Genomic DNA, 20,222 nt, shown 5'->3' on the forward strand with positions numbered 1-20,222 from the left:
GAGAATGAGATGGCTGGATGGCATCATCAAGTCGATGGACATGTGTTTGAGTGAACTCTGGTAGTTGGTGATGGACAGGGAGGCCTAGCCTGCTGTGATTCATGGGGTCGCAAAGAGTCATACACGGCTAAGCGACTGAACTGAACTGAACTGAACTGAAGTAATCCTTCAAGGTTACAATAAGAAGTCTTTTATTTCAATATCATGTTCAGATTCTCCTTGCTTCCAGAAAATTTCTGAAATTACAGAAACAGAAATTGACAAAATTCTTAGCCTCAACAGCCTGAATTATACTAGGATAAAAATTAAACGCAGCTATTTGTGTTTGCTCACATATATAATATGCTCACTCATCTAATATTTATGCTGTGCTTAAAGAAGCCAAGAATGATAAAGAATGCCAAAGAGAAAAGCAGTTAATTACATTAATCTCCTTGACAGTATCTTGACAGGATTTAAGGACTTGACTTAAACTTGTCCCTGTCTAAAACATGCTCTCAGCTGATGTTTATTAACATTTGCTTTCATTTCACTAGTATCATTTTTGTTTTTAATTTTTATATAACTGAAATACATTTCATTGCATCACTGATCACAGTCAAGAGTACAACACACTACTATCTATTAAATACTGGACAGAAGGAGTACATTGTTCTAGAGTTATCATTGCAAGATGTACTCAAGTTATCACACTTTTAATAACAGATATATTTTTCCTCTTATCATCATTTCATTTATTGCTTCATTATTCATTTATCCTCTGTATTAGCTATAGTATTGTACTTGAAAATTAAAAAAGTAAGAAATATGAGATGTTATCTGCACATATCTGTCCAGTGGAAGAATTAGCTATTAATCAAACAAATAAAACTATCAACCATGAGATAAAGCTACTAAATTTTGAAATATGTTTCTCAGAATTTATATTTGGAAGATTTGGTCTGGGACTCTTGACTTGATAGCTTGTTTGTTTGTTGAAATAATAAAATAACCTTATAATTATATCTAATTTTTTTCTGTATCAACATAGCATCTTAGGATGTTAGAATTCTCCTAAGAAGAAAACAGCACAGAATATGGACTTTTTAGATGGAAGCTATTCCTTGGTGACTGAGTTTATTCTGTTAGGGTTTCCAGCTTGCCCTGAACTGCAGATTGTCCTGTTCTCCTGTTTCTGACTTTGTACTCTATGATTTTAATGGGGAACATTGGATTAATGATGCTAATCAAGGTTGATCCGCACCTTCAAACGCCCACGTATTTTTTCCTTAGTAACCTATCCTTTGTAGATCTTTGCTATTCTTCAGTCATCCTTCCCAAAATGCTTGTCAACTTCCTCTCTCAGAACAAGTCAATTTCCTATCACGGCTGTGCCTTGCAGTTTTATTTCTTCTATACTTTCGCAGATCTTGGCTGCCATGGCATATGACTACTATGTTGCCATCTGTAACCCTTTACTGTACATGGGTGTAATGTCTCGGGGCATCTGTATATGGTTGATCGTGTTGTCATACTTTGGAGGAAATATGAGTTCCCTGGTGCACACATCCTTTGTGTTTATTCTGAAATACTGTGATAAAAATGTCATTAATCATTTTTTCTGTGACCTCCCTCCCCTGCTTAAGTTATCGTGCAAAGACACGTCACTTAATGAGTGGCTTCTCTCCACATATGGCAGCTCAGTGGAAATGATCAGGTTCATCATCATAATCATCATCTCCTACTTTTACATTCTCCTCTCAGTCTTGAAGATCCATTCTTCCAGTGGGAGGAAGAAGACCTTCTCTACATTTGCTTCTCTCCTGACATCCGTGGCCATCTACCAGAGAACTCTGCTCTTCATTTACTCACGACCCAGCTACCTGTATTCTCCCAACACTGATGAAATCATCTGAGTGTTCTACACCATCATCATCCCAGTGCTGAATCCCTTGATTTATAGTTTGAGAAACAAAGATGTAAAAGACGCTGCTAAAAAACTCTTAAAACCAAAGGTAAATTCCTCCTGAGATATAAGGTTCCAGGATTCATCTAAATCCCTGATTACAAAGTCCAGCTGTGTGTATGCTCAGTCGTGTCCAACTCTTTGCGACCCCATGGATTATAGCCCACCAGGTGCTTTTGTCCTTGGAATTATCCAGACAAGAATACTGGAGTGGGTTGCCATTTCCTCCTCCAGTGAATCTTCCCCACCCAGAGATGGAACCTGTATCTCTTGCTCATCCTGTATTGGCAGATGGATTCTTTACCCCTGCAATGCCTGGGACAAACTGTAGCTAAGAACCTGCAACAACCTTGCCAGCGCATACACATTTTTCACACAAGCATTTTATCAAACACTTGTTTTCACAGAGCCAAACACATTTCATAGCCCCCCAGATAAAAGAAACATTTAAAAGTTTCAAAATTGCTGCAAACTAATAGTTGGATAACTTTCCAACTATTCAGTTCAGTTTAGTCACTCAGTTGTGCCTGACTCTTTGCAACCCCATGGACTACAGCATGCCAGGCTTTCCTGTCCATCACCAACTCCTGGAGCTTGTTCAAACTCATGTCCATCGAGTTGATGATGCCATTCAACCATCTCATCCTCTGTCGTCTCCTTCCCCTGCCTTCAGTCTTTCCCAGCTATGGGGTCTCTTCCAATGAGTCAGTTCTTCGTATCAGGTGACCAAAGTATTGGAGCTTCAGCTTCAGCATCAGTCTTTCCAATGAATATTCTTTTATTATTTACTGGTTTGATCTTACACGCCAAGGGATTCTCAAGAGTCTTCTCCAACATGACAGTTCAAAAGCATCAATTCTTTGGCACTCAGCTTTATTTATGGTTTATCTTTCATATCCACACATGACCACTGAAAAAACTATAGCTTTGACTCGATAGACCTTTATTGCTAAAGTAATGTCTCTGCTTTTTAATATGCTGTCTAGGTTTGTCATACCTTTTCTTCCATGGAGGAAGCGTCTTTTAATTTCATGGCTGCAGTCACCTTCCGCAGTCATTTTGGAGCCCAAGAAAATAAAGTCTGTCACTTCCAATCATTAGGAGCTGGGAGTTAATTCTAGAACAGATTGTATTAAGTTGTCTTAAAAGATATAGTAAGAACTTCAGAGATTGTGTCTGTGTGTGTTTTCATGTGTAGAATATCTCATTAACAAGATTGCATTTATGAAATTACTGGATTAGGGAGGAAGCCAGATTCCTTTGGTTTCTGTGCTATCTCTTATACCCAACTAGCCAACTGCAGTTTGATCAAGTTATTTTTTCGTCTCAATTGTCTGACCTGTAAAATGAGGAGAGTGTAATACCTACATCAATGACTGCTACATGTTTGACTAAATACTGAGAATCATGCCTGAATCATTTTAAACACTTGATAAATCTTAAATACATCTATTTCTTTAATAAATTAAAATACATAAAGTGCAACCAGATGGTATGAGACAGGGGTGCTAGGAAAGCAATAATACCAAATCAAATACCTTTTCTTAAGTGCTGTCCAATAGCAAGTAAAGAACCTTCTATACCCAAGCTAATCCAAATTAATTTGAAAACATTTTCCAAGTGGCATCTTGTAGACTAAAGGTTAATTGCAAGCAAAGTATTTGTTTTCCTCCCTATCTTTTATTTTTATGTGTGAAAGTACTACTGAAAGTATGGAGCATCCTTCTCTGGTATCAGAAACACAATGAGCTACTAAGCGTATAACCTGTGTCTTCAATGGCCAGTCAACTGGCGTGACATTGGGAAGCACTACAGAGAACATGCACTTGAAGCCTGGACATAAAAGGACATGGATAATTGCAAAATATATTTCTATAACATGTATTTTCTGTTTATTATCATTTTCATCATTATTATTTATTATATCATTATTTAATTGCCATTTATATATCTGTTGGTGAGGTATCTGTTCAAATCCTGTCCCTATTTTTAATTAGGTTGTGTTTTTATTATTTATAAACATTTTTGTATAGTTTAGCTACAAATTCTTTGTTGCAAAAATGTTTTGCAAATATTTTCTTCACTTCATCTATAAATCTAACATCGATCTATATTACCTAATAATACATAGTATTACATAAAAATATAAAACATTAAAATGATTTCATAAAATTATAATAGGAATAATTAATAATCAACAACACATTTTCTCCTCCGCTTATATTCTATTCACACTGCTAAAGCTCTCGTTTGCTCTATAACCACTGTCTCAGAATGGCATAGGTTAAATAACTGGGCTGTATTCTGTTATTCTTCATACTGACCGTGGTCAGACAGTATTGTACCATACAGCATCCTATGGACAGAGGAGCCTGGTGGGCTACAGTCCAGGGGGGGTCTCAAAACAACAACAACAACCAAGTATAAACATTAGTTTGAAGGTTTGAAGGTTCTTATTGCTTTATTTCAAAAGTAGTTGAGGTTCTATCTTACAAGTAACAACCTGTGAAAAACTGAACTTCATATAAACAATATGCCATATTTTTTAGGTCTAAAAAATATACACATCATTCATATTCCAATTTTCACATATTATCCAAGACACACACACATGGAAACATGTGACACACATATATATTTTTTTAAATTGGAGGCTAATTATTGTATTGGTTTTGCCATGCATTGACATGAATCTGCCCCATGACACGCATTATAAATGCATGCAAACATAATGGAGATAAGTCTATATATTTCAGAAACAATTGAAAGTGAAAGTCACTCAGTCATGTCTGACTCTTTGTGATCCCATGAACTATACAGTCCATGGAATTCTCCAGGCTAGAATACTGGAATGGATAGCTAGTTCCTTCTCCAAGAACTCATTCCCAACCCAGGGATCAAACCCAGGTCTCCCTCATTGCAGGCAGATTCTTTACCAGCTGAGCTACGAGGGAAGGCCACAGCACTTATTATCACTCATCTCACTTCCATTTTATAAAGAAAAAGTCTTTTTTATATTTCACAGGAGTGGGTAGCTGTTCTTTTCTCCATGGGGTCTTCCCAACTCAGGGACTGAACTCAGATCTCCCACATTACAGGTAGATTCTTTACCATATGAGCCACCAGGGAAGCGCAAGAATATTGGAGTGGGTAGCCTACCCATTCTTCAGGGATCTTCCTGGTATAGGAATCGAACCAGGGTCTCCTGTATTGCAGGCTGATTCTTTACCAGCTGAGCTAAGAGTAGCTCAAGAGATAAAAATATATGTGTTAAATAAGTTCGTAGAAATGTTTCCCTTCCATGAGTAAAGAGATTCTTTCTTTGGCACCAGACAATTCCCACAGAAAGGTAATTAATATTATGACAAAACACATCTAGAGAAATGTTCATTAATACTTGTTTAATGTCTCACCAAATACTGAACATAACATAAACCAAAACCAGAAACATAATTATTTTATTATGATCAATCCATGATATGCTCATTATTTCTGGAACTGATACAGATACTCTTAAAATAATCATGGTTTTGAGAAATATTAAAATTGTTAACTTGGTTTGTATCTGCTGGTGCCAGCCAGCAAGGAGAACAGGTCCGGACCGCAACGACGTAGAAGCCTGAGAAAAGAATTAAGGAGTAAAGAATGGGGTCGAGAGGACTGAATGCTCGTGAGGCAAATCAGCGACTTTATTGAAAAGGGCCGGGGTTTTTATACAAAGTGAGACAGGGAACAGGGTACATAAAAATACCAAGTCATTTACCAGGTTAGTTATTGCATCTATAGAAGATTACAAAGGCTTGTTTGCTTTCTAAGACAAGCTTAGCATTTAGACTAATGCTCACGAGATAAGAAAAGCTAGTCAGCAGGCTATAAAGATTAGGGGGGTACATTCTTAATCTATTTTAAGAGATAAGGAAAACATACCTACATAAATCTGGGGGAATAAACAAGAAACCTAGCAAAGGATTATTTGCTCTGTTTTTCTCAAGGCAGAACAAATAAGGCCTGGTAAACGTTTTATGACTCTCTTAAAGGGTGGCGGGACATGAACAGCACTTACAAGGCATTCCCAGGGCCAACATTTGGGGCCTTGTTCAGGCCGGCTCCCCGCATGTATCCACATGAATATTCATAGAAAACGCTTAGTCCTGATGCTTACAGCCAGGCATCTCTAACATTAGAGTCTCATCCATATTACTTTGAAGAGGAGAAGACAGGTAAATTAATCAAATGTATTCTCTGAAGTAAAGAAAGGAAGGTTCAGAGACAAGATTGTAGAAAGTAACATGCCTCACAAATTACATTTAGATGTTCAGTTTCTCAGTGTTCTACACCAGGTATTTGTTTTTATTGAGCAATAACAGTTATGCCCTTTTCAAGAGTGGGTGCATGAATGTATAATTTTCTGAATAAGAAGACAGTTGCAGGTAGAATTGTGTTCTATCTTACGATATATTGCAGATGTGCAGAAGTGTTACACATCCCTTTGTTCTTTTCTTGATCATTTTCTGAAAGCTTAGACAAGAACAAAGAAAAATGGATGGAGGGAGTTGCTCCTCCATGACTGGATTCATTTTCTTGGGAATTACTGATAGCACCAAGGACAAAGTGACCATATTTACCATGGTTCTAATTGTTTATCTCAGTGGCCACTTGGCAAATCTTGGGATGACATTCCTGATTAAGATGGATCCTCAGCTGCACACACCCGTGTACTTTTGCCTCGGTCACCTCTCCTTCTGTGTCCTCTGCTATTCCACTGAAATTTACCCCAAGATGATCGTGGACCTATTTTCCAAGAACAAAGTAATCCCCTCCTATGGCTGTGATCTGCAATTCTTGGTATTCTGTACCTTTGCAGATTCTGAGTATCTCCTGCTGGCCGTGATGGCCTATGACCGGTACAAGGCCGTCATCAGCCCCTCGCTGTATGCTGTCAGCATGTCCAGCGGGGTGTGCTCCAAGGCTGGGGTTTACCTGGTGGGAATGGCAGATGCTCTGATACACAAGACATTATCATTCCGCTTATGTTTCTGTGGGTCAATTGTTCAGATATCAATGAATTAGTGATATTCACCGTTTTTGGCTTCACTGAACTGAGTACCATTTCGGGAGTCCTTGTCTCTTATTGTTATATCATCCTTTCATTCTTGAAGATCCACTCTGCTGAGGGGAAATTCAAAGCGTTGTCCACCTGCACCGTTCACCTAACTGCTGTGGCAATTTTCCAGGGAACTCTGGAATGTATTTCAGCTCTTCTTGTATTTCAGGCCAAGTTCTTCCTACTCTCTAAATCAAGACAAAATGTCCTTTTGTCCTTTTCGCATTTTTAAATATCTATATCACTTGCATGTGTACACACCCACACACATATATAGTACTTGTTTAATTTAAAAAGTATATGACATAACACATGAGAAATATAAATTTCTCAGATTCCTAAATAAAGAAGTATTTAGATTAAACCTCAATCCTAAAATATATTACAGTTCCCCTCACAAGTCTGTTTAGTGTGTGTCCAGAATTTAAATGTTCCACTGTTTTTAAAAAACTTTGGACTTTTCTAATTAAGTTAATTTTTGTTTCACTTTTTCATTCAAATATTATTTCAATTTCCCTAAGACTTATTGTGCATTTACTGAGCATTTTCAGCACTTATTTCCTTTATATGTTATAGTACATCTTGTAGATTCTGTACTAAAGTTGTTAGTGTTAATATTAAACATTAAGGAAACAAAGTCAAGTAATTAATAATAAGACTTAAAATCATCATGAAATAAAAATTGAGTGCTGTAAATCCAAAAGCAAAATGTCTAGAACTATTGCAAAAGATATATATATACACACACACACATATATATGTATGTGTATACACATGTGCGCTGTGTTGTGCCTGATTCTTTGCTACGCCATGGACTGTAGCCCACCAGGCTCCTCTGCCCATGGGGATTCTCCAGTCAAGAATACTGGAGTGGATTGCCATGCCCTTCCCAACCTAGGATCAAACCCAGGTTTCCCACACTGCAGGCAGATTCTTTACCATCTGAGCCTCCAGGGAAGCACAAGAATACTCAGCTGGGGGGGAGGGGTAGCCTATCCCCACTCCAGGGGAACTTCCTGACGCAGGAATCAAACCGGGGTCTCCCGCGTTGTAGGCAGATTCTTTACCAGCTGAGCTACCAGGGAAGCCCATATGCATATAGATGTGCATATATATATACACAAATATATATGGTATATACTAAACCCTCAGTTAATTTTGTGTAACTGTGATATAATTAGCACTAACAAACACTTAAAATGTTGTTTGCTAGTTTTGATTTATTACATATTTGCTTATTTTACAATTTTATGTCACCAGACAATAATCAGTGTTTGGATAACAGAGATGGGATGCTTAATCCTTTAGCAAAGAATGCTCATAAATCATATATATATATGTATGTTAATATTTGTGTGCATGTTTGTATGTTGTTACTTCTGTTTCAGTTATGTCTGATTCTTTGCAACACAGTGGATTGTAGACATCCAGGCTCTTCTGTCCATGGGATTCTCCAAGCAAGAATACTGGAGTGGGTTGCCATGCCCTCCTCTAGGGCATCTTCTCAATCCAGTAATCAAACTCCATGTCTCATGTTTCCTGCATTGGCAGGTGGGTTCTTTACCACTAGTGCCACCTGGGAAGACTATGTTAATACATGTACGTTCATGGATACATATATATATTTAAAGCATAATTGAATATACATATTGTTTACACATTTATACAACAGTATTTGCAGGGTGGAATGTATGTGAATTAGTTGAGGACACTAATAATGGATCCATAAAGACATGCATAATAATTACATTAGAAATAAACAGCTATAAGTTATTGACATTTACCTTTGTTCTTGTTTCCTGAAGGCTAAGCACTGAATCAGTTTGTTGAGAAAGTGAAGATATGGCCATATATTTGAAGGACCATAAGCTACGGAAAGACTGTTAATTATCCTTTAAAATTTTAAAAGCTAAAAGCCAATGATTGTCTTAAATTTTCTAGTTGCCATTCTAAAATATCCTTATGGGAATGTATTTCAGAATGGAAGTAAAGTCGAAGAACTTACTCTGTTATTCAAAATGTTGTTTGTGAGACTTTATGGCATATTGGGCTTCCCAGATGTCTCAGTTGTAAAGAATCTGCCTGCCGATGTAGGAGATGCAGGAGACATGGGTTTGATCCTTGGGTCAGGAATTCCACCCCGGAGGAAGAAATCATAACCCTCTCCAATATTTTTTCTTGGAGAATCCCATGAAAAGAGGAGTCTGGCAGGCTATAGTCTATAGCGTTGCAAAGAGTCAAACATGACTGAGCTCACAAACATGTATGGCATATTAGGAAAAATTCTCATGTTGGAAAAATACTGCAAAGAATTCTTATTTTAGATAAAAGATTTATAGGTTTCTAATCCCACCATATTTTATCATTTTATCAAACTCTTTTGGAACTGTTGCCTATAAAAAGCAGCTTGATCAAAGCACTGTCTGAAAATTAAAGTCTAAAAAAATTAGGGCATCAATGGATTGTGATGTAACATATTATATAATTAATCCATCTTCATTCATATGGCAGATATTTGTTACATTATCTAAAGACTGATATGATTTTCATATTGGCCCATTTTATTGGATCTAATGTAAGTGATATGAAAAAGAAAGAAAATCTTTGGCTATCAATTGATAGCCAAAAATAGAATTGCAGCAAACAACATCTAGATAATATCTGGCTTTCATGTCTGGAATTACAGAGGTTAAAGAAGAAATTATGGGAATATTTTTTTAAGGAATTCATAACTCAAGTAGAAGTTTGGACATGGTGTGTAAAGACTCTCTTATAACGAAATTTTACAGAAAAAGGGAGCAACGTATTAAAAGGCTCTGATGTATTCTAGCCGGTCTACTTCAGTCTTCATCACTATCTTTCCTTTTCTCCTTCTGACGTATCACCGATCTTGATGGAAAATATCTTTGTTCAAGTGCAGGATTATCAGTGACAGTGGATAATGTGACAATATTACAGTCAAGTTTCCATTCTATAGTCCCTTTCTTCATCCATGAATTTAAATTCTTAACGGTAAATGTGACATGATGATAGACTAGGTTACCTATACAACACAGAGAAGAGGGAGATGCATAGTGGTCATAGGCTGTAGAACCACATTTGATAGGAAGAGAGCAGTAGTAATATTCAATAAACCAATACATAAGAGGGTTTCTGTTTAAGCTGGAGGGAGTGATGTTTAACCTCACTGGAAATCTCTCTCCCTAGTTAGAAACATGCTCTGGACCAGGTAGCGATGCCACTCTAAATGGAATTCATCACTCTTCCTTTCTATCCCTCGGATCACCCTGTGTAAAATGGGGACTTCAGCCAGATTACCTGTAAGGTCCTTTCCAGATGATACAATCTGTCTCTATAAAACATGACTCTATTTCTATGTAAAGCCATCCCTATTATTGGAACAGACTTGAAAAATGGAAGAAAAAAGAGTCACTTCAGCACTTCATGTTCACACAAAGAATTGTGTGGCCTGTTATTCAAATTCAGAATCTCATAGATGCCTCATAAAAGTAGATATTCAAACTTACTAGTGCTCAGGTAAATAAAACTGAAACAAAAAGTAAAGTCATACTGTATCATCTACACAATGGCAGAATATAAGCAATTGAAATATCAACTACTCCTAAAGTTGTGAAGCACCATGGACTTCACACATTGACAGTAGATGGAAAATTGCTGCTGCACTTGGTAAAACTCCATAGCTGAGTCTTCTAATGCTGGCTGTACAAATGTCCTAGGACCAAAAATACCATGCCTGGAATTATGCCCAGGAGGGAAGAATGAGTATCTTCACTAAAAGACATGTACAGAAATATTCACCATAGTAGTATTTGAAATACTATAACACTGAAAATAACTAAATTTTTCCGCAGTACATTAGTATAGGACTTGACAAGCTTTTCTTTAAAGTATATTTTAGGGTTTGTAGGCCATAAAATCTTAGCCACACCTAAACAGTTTTTTGCTATATCCCGAAAGCAACCATCTGTAATCACATATAAATGGTATGTCTCAGCTTAGGTAAAATGTACTGACTCCTGCTCTGGATTAGATAAATAACTTTATGGTAGTTTTGTATCTTGAAACAGTAGACTGCAATGTAGATGAATGAACTGCCTCTGCATACAACAACATGTGGAGAAATTTCACAAACATAATACTGAGCGAAAGAAGCCAGACATAGCAGTGTAAAGGCAATAAGATTTTCCTGGTATATACCTCAAAAATAAACAAGCTAAGTGGTATATTGTATTGAACATTAATTTGTGATGGGTGTGGGTAAAATTGCCAAGAAGCAACAAATTAATTTTTGGGGGGTCTGATTATAGTTTCATTTCTGAAAATGTACTTGCAGTGTACTTTTTTAGGTGAAAATTTCTATATGCATATTAGACTGATTTTCATTAAGCAAAGTAGATGCAATGAGAAATGGTAAGAAATCTTATTTGTATTTTTTAATCTAAAGGCCTATTGTACAAAATGAATGTTCAGTGTACATACGTGATTTTAGTGTAATGTATAATTCCACTGAGTATCTCAGTGCAGTATTCATTTTTATGTTATTATAAATGCTGCCTTGCTTACAGAAAAACACTGTCTTTATTCACACACTGGCTCACCCAGTCATTCTCTTAGCTGCAGTGAGACATAATGTATTTAGTACTGCATCATCCAATGAACTGTGTCATAGTACTCTAGGTTTGAGGAACAGAAACTACATTCTGAATAAAGCAATTTTCTCCTCAGTACACATTTGCCAATAGAGAACTTGTCTTAATGTTACCAGGGGTACCAGGAAAATCCTAGAGATTTTTTTCCCACTTGCTTATACATGAGGAAGACATTTTCTTCTAAAGACATGTTTTTCAATTATTTAAGATCTCCATTTTTAATGAAACACAAATCCCATTGGGAGATACTTTATGTTACCCAATTTAAAATAATAATTTATCCACCCAAACTCAGGTTTAATTTGTTGGGTGAGAGTAGATTGAAAAGTTGTAGTCAACATGGTCTTGATAACAGCACTGTTAAAAAGCTAAAGCTGGGTTCTGGATGAATGAAATGCAACAAAAGGGATTTTTCCCAGAAGACAAGAATGTAGTTGAGGGGAAAACTAAAATGCATAGTAGAATGAGATGACTTAAACAATTCTGTATATACCATATGTGTGACAGTGAAGTAAATAATGATAATAAAACTCTTTTGTAAGACAAATGCATCAGTTTCTTGATTTTAGTGAGAGATTATTAACAGTTATGTGGTTTGATATTTGCCTTCAAAATATCTCCATAGAGTACTATACTTGATACCTTAGTATGGATGTGATTTGACTTCCCTAGTGGCTCAGTGGTAATGAATCTGCCTGCTAATACAGGAGACACAGGTTTGATCCCTGGGAGAAGATTCCCTGGAGAAGAAAAAGGCAATCCACTTCAGTATTCTAGCTTGGGAAATCCCAAGGACAGAGGAGCCTGGTGAGCTACAGTCCATGGGGTCATGAAAGACTCAGACATGACATAATGACTAAAATAATAAACAACATTTGGGATTATTATACCAAGAATGGGAATAACAATTAAATAAGCAACATAATTTTTCACTAGATATTTTTCCCCCAAATTAAAAATGGACTATTAAATGAACTTTAACCTGCTGAATTTTGTAGTTTTAGAGAAAATAATGTAGAGGAGAGCAAGAAACAAATAAAAGAAGCAATCAGAAAAGGAACACAAACATCTGTGACTCTGTTTCTGTTTTGTAAAAATGTTGCTTGTACCATATTCTAGATTTCACATATAAGTGCTATCTTATGATATGTATCTTTCTCTGTCTGACTTACTTCTCTCAATATGAAAATCTCCGGGTCCATTTATGGACCTATGCTGCAAAAGGCATTATCTCTCTGTCAGATAAATAGATGGTTTTCAAAGATTTTCTTCAATCTTTATATATATATATGCAATTTCCCTGGTAGCTCAGATGGTAAAGAATCTGCCTGCACTGCAGGAGACCCTGGTTCAATTCCTGGGTGAGAAGATCCCCTGGAGAAGTAAATGACTAACCACTCCCATATTCTTACCTGGAGAATTCCATGGACAGAGGAGCCTGGTGGGCTACAGTCCATGAGGTCACAGAGAGTCAGACATGACTGAGTGACTAAGCACAGCACACTTAAAATTTGTTTCTCTGATTTATTTCCCCACAAGGTTCCTGTTATCTCTTACTACATAAAACTGCATTTCAAACCTAAATAACTTAAAAGAATGACCATTGACTCATTATCTTGTTTTTTTTTTTTCCTCATGTTAACTGAGGATACATGAAATATTCATGGAAAGATGGTTAGACTGCAAGGTCTTTCATTACTGCACAGGATGTAAATGACTAGCAAGATAGACACAAATTCTCCTCTTTCCAGTCCATGTTATATCAGAATTTGTCAAATCTGTTATTCAGAAGATTTGTCAGACTTTCTTTACTGTAGGTCATGACTTTTAGATATTGTCTTCTTAAAGGCTAGACTCAGAAGTGACTTCCAATATTTCTGACCATTTTTGTTCATCAGAGCAGGTAAAGTATGCAAAAATTCAAAAGAAAGATAAAGAGGTACTGTATATCTAAGGAAAATATGTGAAAAGCGTACAATTTGCTTTATTCTTCCCAAACTATCAATGAGCTCATTGTAGAACTCTGTTAATTTCTAAGTTCAGTTCAGTTCAGTCACTCAGTCGTATCCGACTCTTTGAGACACCATGAATCACAGCACGTCAGGCCTCCCTGTCCATCACCAACTCCCGGAGTTCACTCAAACTCATGTCCATCGAGTCGGTGATGCCATCCAGGCATCTCATTTTCTGTCCTCCCCTTCTCCTCCCACCCCCAATCCCTCCCAGCATCAGACTCTCTTCCAGTGAGTCAACTCGTCGCATGAGGTGGCCAAAGTATTGGAATTTCAGCTTTAGCATCAGTCCTTCCAATGAACACCAGGATTGATCTCCTTTAGAATGGACTGGTTGGATTTCCTTGCAGTCCAAGGGACTCTCAAGAGTCTTCTCCAGAACCACAGTTCAAAAGCATCAATTCTTTAGCGATCAGCTTTCTTCACAGTCCAACTCTAACATACATACATAACCACTGGAAAAACTATAGCATTAACTAGACAGACCTTTGTTGGCAAAGTAATGTCTCTGCTTTTTAATATGCTATCTAGGTTGGTCATAACTTTCCTTCCAAGGAATAAGTGTCTTTTAATTTCACGGCTGCAGTCAGCATCCGCAGTGATTTTGGAGCCCAAAAAAATAAAGTCTGTCACTGTTTCTATTGTTTCCCCATCTATTTCCCATGAAGTGATGGGACCAGATGCCATGATCTTTGTTTTATGAATGCAGAGCTTCAAGCCAACGTTTTCACTCTCCTCTTTCACTTTCATCAAGAGGCTCTTTAGTTCCTCTTCACTTTCTGCCATAAGGGTGGTGTCATCTGCATATCTGAAGTGATTGATATTTCTCCCGGCAATCTTGATTCCAGCTTGTGTTTCTTCCAGCCCAGCGTTCCTCATGATGTACTCTGCATATAAGCTAAATAAGCAGGGTGACAATATACAGCCTTGACATACTCCTTTTCCTATTTGGAACCAGTCTGCTCTTCCATGTCCAGTTCTAACAGTTGCTTCCTGACCTGCATACGGGTTTCTCAAGAGGCAGGTCATGTGGTCTGGTATTCCCATCTCTTTCAGAATTTTCCACAGTTTATTGTGATCCACACAGTCAAAGGCTTTGGCATAATCAATGAAGCAGAAATAGATATTTTTCTGGAAGTCTCTTACTTTCTCCATGATCCAGCAGATGTTGGCAATTTGATCTCTAGTTCCTCTGCCTTTTCTAAAACCTGCTTGAACATCTGGAAGTTCACGGTTCACATATTGCTGAAGTCTTGCTTGGAGAATTTTGAGCATGACTTTACTAGCGTGGGAGATGAGTGCAATTGTGCTGTAGTTTGAGCATTCTTTGGCATTGCCTTTCTTTGGGATTGGAATGAAGACTGACCTTTTCCAGTCGTGTGGAATTTCTAAGTACTGATTTGCTTATTAATAGTTTTTTATGTTATTGTTATTAAATCTGTGAGCAAGCGTGCAGTGTCTTCTTAGTTTTGTTGTTCAAATATGCAAACAAAGTGCCTTTATGAAGCACTTCTTAAGCAGCACACATATAGAGGGAGAGTGACTGACCCTTTGGTCATTCAGGTCATTGTGAAAGGAAAACTAGTTCTGGGATGCTGCGAAATAGTCCAGTCACATCAGAGATACCAAGTTGTGAGACCAAATTTTAGATTCTTTACCACCTGAGCTCCCAGAAAACACATTAGTTTAGGAATAAAATGGAACTCTGATGATTTAGAAAAGTTATCATACCTGTGCAATTTTCTAAATAGGTCATCTTTGGACATATGAGCCATATCTATATTAAAATTCCCCTAACAGTTATGTTTTATTTATTTTATATCACTGATAACAAGAAATACTTAATAATAATTTTTTAGAAAGCCTTACTTTTCATCTTGTACCAGGGAGCTTAAGAAATGCAAAATAAGCATTGATCATATTTCTGAGGCCTTAATTGTAGTAGAGAGATTCTCAAATGAACAAAATAAACATAATTCAAAAAAAAAAGTGCACAATTTAGAGAATGTGAGAGAGTCACAAAAATCAATGAAATATCCCTATATGATATGTGGTTCGAGGATGGGAATAAGATGATATTTGGTGATGAGGACTGCCTTAAAAGATAGCACTGGCAAGAATGTTTATAACGTCATTATTCACAACTAAATAGAAATAACCCAACGATCATCTAAATGAACAATGGACCAATAAAATGTGTTATAGCCTGAAAATGAATTACTACTGTGTCACTTAATGAAACAAACTTATACGTTCAAGAATATAGATGAACATTGAAAACAGTATACTCAAGAAGCCTGACAGAATAAAAACACATACTACATGATTCTGTTTATATGCAAGGCCAAGAATAGGAAACAATGCCATATCAGAAAGGAGTGGTTTCCATGGTTCCGGGAGGGAAGAAAGTGGAATGACAGCTAATAAGCTTGTTGTTTCTTATTGGAGTGATGAAAATGTTCTGAAGTAGACAGGTGATAGCTGAACAGTCTTGAAAATACACTAAAAGCTAAAGAACAGTATACATTAAAGGGGTGAACTTTATTTTATATGCCTTATAATTTAATAAAAAAGGTAATGCAAAGTATAATAACACTCCAAAATGAGACAGTAAAGGATAGTGTTTCAGAAGCAAAACAACCAATCAAAAGGAGTTGGAAATGATGGAGGGAGAACTTTTTTATTTTTGATTAGGTTTCCTCTTTGACTAGAGAAGGAGATAGTTTCAGGTTAACTGTGAAGCACGCCACAAAGAAAATTTGCAGTTTTCATTCTACCATGAATCAATTTGCCAAAAATAGTGAAGCAAATAAACTCTTAGCCTTTGCTAATTTGTTCCTGAATTCATGTGGGGATATACAGAAGCAGAAATGTAGTTAAGGAAATATTTGAATAACATCAAAGCCAAAGGACAGTAGCACAGGGATTTAAATCCCAATGGATCTGGTTAAATGAAAAGCCATCTGCCTATTGTTCAGCAAACCAAAACCGGCTTATTTCAGGTAAGTTCCTAGATCCTATCTTAAGAAATGTAAGAGAAAAGACTTAACTTTTTTATTAAAACAAGGAAAAAAACTATGTAATTGAAGCATTTTATGCTTGGTTACTCACTAAAATCTTCATTTAATGGCTAGAAATAGTGTTTTCTTCTCATAATTGAAATGATCTGTCTGAGCTTGTTAATATCCACAATAAAACATTTTATCTTATTTGGTTGTTGGTTCACACAAAAGCCTTTACTCCCTTTAGCATTGGGCAACGTATATATGAACTTAAGATATGTTTTGTTGTATTAAAAAAATAGTGCAGGTGCCACAATAAAAATAAAAATATGTACAAATGTATCCCCATGTGAACACATGTCATGTTAACTTAGGTCTAAAGAAGTCCATAACGTGTACTCTTTCTCCATACACCAAAATACATACATATGTTCACACATAAATACAAAAGTGTAACAGAGAGAGAAGTCTATGTATTTTAGAAGTATGCATCGTCCCTAATCTCACTTTCAGTTTATTATATAAAAAGCCATTTAAAATCTAAAGCGACACAAATATGTGTGGTAAATTCTGTTGCTATGACAAACCTAGACTGTGTGTTAAAAAGCAAACTCATCATTTTGCTGACAAAGCTCTGTATAGTCAAGGTTATGGTTTTCCAAGCAGTCACATACGGTTGTCCGACCTGGATCATAAAGAAGGCAGAGTGCCATAAAATTGATGTTTTTGAACTGTGGTGTTGGAGAAGACTATTGAAAGTCTCTTGGACAGCAAGGAGATCAAACCAGTCAGTCTTAAAGGAAATCAACCCTGAATACACTGGAAAGACTGTTGTTGGAGCTGAAGCTCCAATACTTTGGCCACCTGATGTGAACAGACAACTCATTGGGAAAAACCCTGATGTTGGCAAAGATTGAAGGCAGAAGGAAAAGAGGGCGACAGAGGATGAGATGGTTGGATGGTAATCCTGAACAAGTGTTTAAACAAACTGCAGGAGATGGTAAGGGACAGGGAAGCGTGGCTTGCTGCAGTCCATAAGGTCGTGAAGAGTCAGACATGACGTGGCAACTGAAAAATGAACAACATTGTCCCTCCTATCATTTCCATTTTATTATATAAAAAAGCCATTTAGAATCAAAAGTTAATGCAAATGTATGTGATTAATTTTGTTGCTTTCACTTCCTCTTAGCTCTTTTCTTTCACTAGTAAAAAGATTCAGCTTTTGACAACAACCACTCCACAAAGAGATAATGAGCATTGTGGGAAAGCAATAGCAAATTTCTAGAAAACAGGTCAGTAATAATTATTTCATGTCTCACCAAAGGCTAAACACAGCATGAATTAAAGTTAGTAACATAATTTTTTTGTTGCTGTTGTTATTACTAGTCATTGATATACTCACTGCATTGGGAACTAAGTCAAAGACTCTTAAACCAATCATGTTTTTCTGAGAAACACAAAAATTGTAATCATATTTTTTTTACCCAAATGAATATTTTCAAGCATTGAAAATACTTAATCCTAAGTGTTAGAGACTAGCCTCTCTATCATTGGAGTCTCTTCCATATGGTTTTCAAGAGGTGAAAAAAAGTTATGTTACTACAGATCTACTCCCTGAAGTTAAAAAAGAAAAAAAAAAAGTAAGACTCAGGAAAGAGCTGGTAGAAAATGACAAACCTTGTGGATGGCATCTAGATTTACATCAATCTTTCAAAAGTGTTTTTCTCAAATTCATTTTATTCTTGAAGAATAGAAGGTTATGCCTGTTTAATTTGTGTGCCTGACTGCATTTTTTCTGAATATAAAAACACAATTGCAGAAGAAAAAATTATGTTCTGCCTTATGATTTTTTACAGATGTATAAAAGTGCATGGCAGTCCACTTCAGTACTCCGGCCTGGACGGAGGAGCCTGGAGGGCTGCAGTCCATGGGGTCGCTGAGGGTTGGACACAACTGAGCGACTTCACTTTCACTTTTCATTTTCATGCATTGGAGAAGGAAATGGCAACCCACTCCAGTGTTCTTGCCTGGAGAATCCCAGGGACGGGGGAGCCTAGCGGGCTGCCATCTATGGGGTTGCACAGAGTCAGACACGACTGAAGTGACTTAGCAGCAGCAGCAGAAGCGTTACACATGAATGTGCCATTTATTTTTTTGATCAATTTCTCAAGAGTTTATACAAGATCTAAAAAGAATGGAAGGAGAGAATTGCTCCTCTGGGACTGAATTCATTTTCTTGGGAATTACTAATTACATTGTGAAAAAAGTGACCCTATTTACCACGGTTCTCCTTGTTTATCTCATCAATCTTCTGGCAAACCTTGGAATGATAACCCTGTTTAGGATGGACCCCCAGCTGCACACACCAATGTACTTTTTCCTCAGCCGCCTCTCCTTCTGTGACCTCTGCTATTCCACAGCCATCGGCCCTAAGATGCTGGTGGACCATTTGCCAAGAACAACTCAGTCTCTTTCTGTGGCTGTGCTCTGCAAGTCTTGGTGCTGTATACATTCATAGACTGTGAGTGTCTCCTGCTGGCCGTGATGGCCTATGATCCATACAAGGCCGTCAGCAGCCCCTTGCTCTATGCGGTCAGCATGTCCAGCGGGGTGTTCCCCCTGCTTGTGGCCAGGGTTTACCTGGTGGGAATGGCAGATGCTCTGATACACACGACAATGGCATTCCACTTATGCTTCTGTGGGTCAAATGAGATTAACCACTTTTTTTGTGATGTTCCTCCTCTCCTGTTGCTATCTTGCTCAGACACACAGGTCAATGAGTTAGTGATATTCACGAATTTTGGCTTCATTGAACTGAGTACTATTTCAGGAGTCCTTGTCTCTTATTGTTATATTATCCTATCAGTCTTGAAGATCCACTCCGCTGAGGGGAGGTTCAAAGCTTTCTCTACCTGCACCTCCCACCTAACTGCTGTGTCAATTTTCCAGGGAACTATGTTTTTCATGTATTTCAGACCAAGTTCTTCCTGTTTTCCAGATCAAGACAAAATAACCTCGCTGTTTTACACCCTTGTGATTCCCATGTTGCTGCTGCTGCTGCTAAGTCGCTTCAGTCGTTTCTGACTCTGTGCGACCCCATAAACGGCAGCCCACCATGCACTCCCCTGTCCCTGGGATTCTCCAGGCAAGAACACTGAAGTGGGTTGCCATTTCCTTCTCCAATGCAGGAAAGTGAAAAGTCAAAGTGAAGTCGCTCAGTCGTGTCTTGACTCTTAGCAACTCCATGGACTGCAGGCTACCGGGCTCCCCTATCCATGGGAGTTTCCAGGCAAGAGTACTGGAGTGGGGTGCCATTGCCTTCTCCAAAACATTTATGTTAGGTGTATGTGAATAAACATGCATCCACACACATAAAGTGACAGATGATTTATTAAAATTATATGGTAGAATACATGACAAACGTAACTGTTCAATTTCTTAAAGTAGTATTACACTAAATCTCAATCTTAAATCTATTACTGTTCCTCT

The 20,222-nt window shown here is 37.3% G+C and overlaps 3 pseudogenes; all 3 read left to right on the top strand.

Moving 5' to 3' along the window:
• Positions 1-1,076: 1,076 nt before the first annotated feature.
• On the top strand, positions 1,077-2,009 carry LOC148773800 (olfactory receptor 5I1-like; annotated as a pseudogene).
• A 4,472-nt stretch (positions 2,010-6,481) lies between these two features.
• On the top strand, positions 6,482-8,447 carry LOC148773801 (olfactory receptor 5W2-like; annotated as a pseudogene).
• A 10,459-nt stretch (positions 8,448-18,906) lies between these two features.
• LOC148773802 (olfactory receptor 5W2-like) lies at positions 18,907-19,817 on the top strand (annotated as a pseudogene).
• Positions 19,818-20,222: the final 405 nt, after the last annotated feature.

Source organism: Moschus berezovskii, chromosome 26, assembly GCF_049115385.1.
Source record: "Moschus berezovskii isolate FMDL1 chromosome 26, NW_MosBer_1.0, whole genome shotgun sequence".
NCBI classification, from domain to species: domain Eukaryota; kingdom Metazoa; phylum Chordata; class Mammalia; order Artiodactyla; family Moschidae; genus Moschus; species Moschus berezovskii.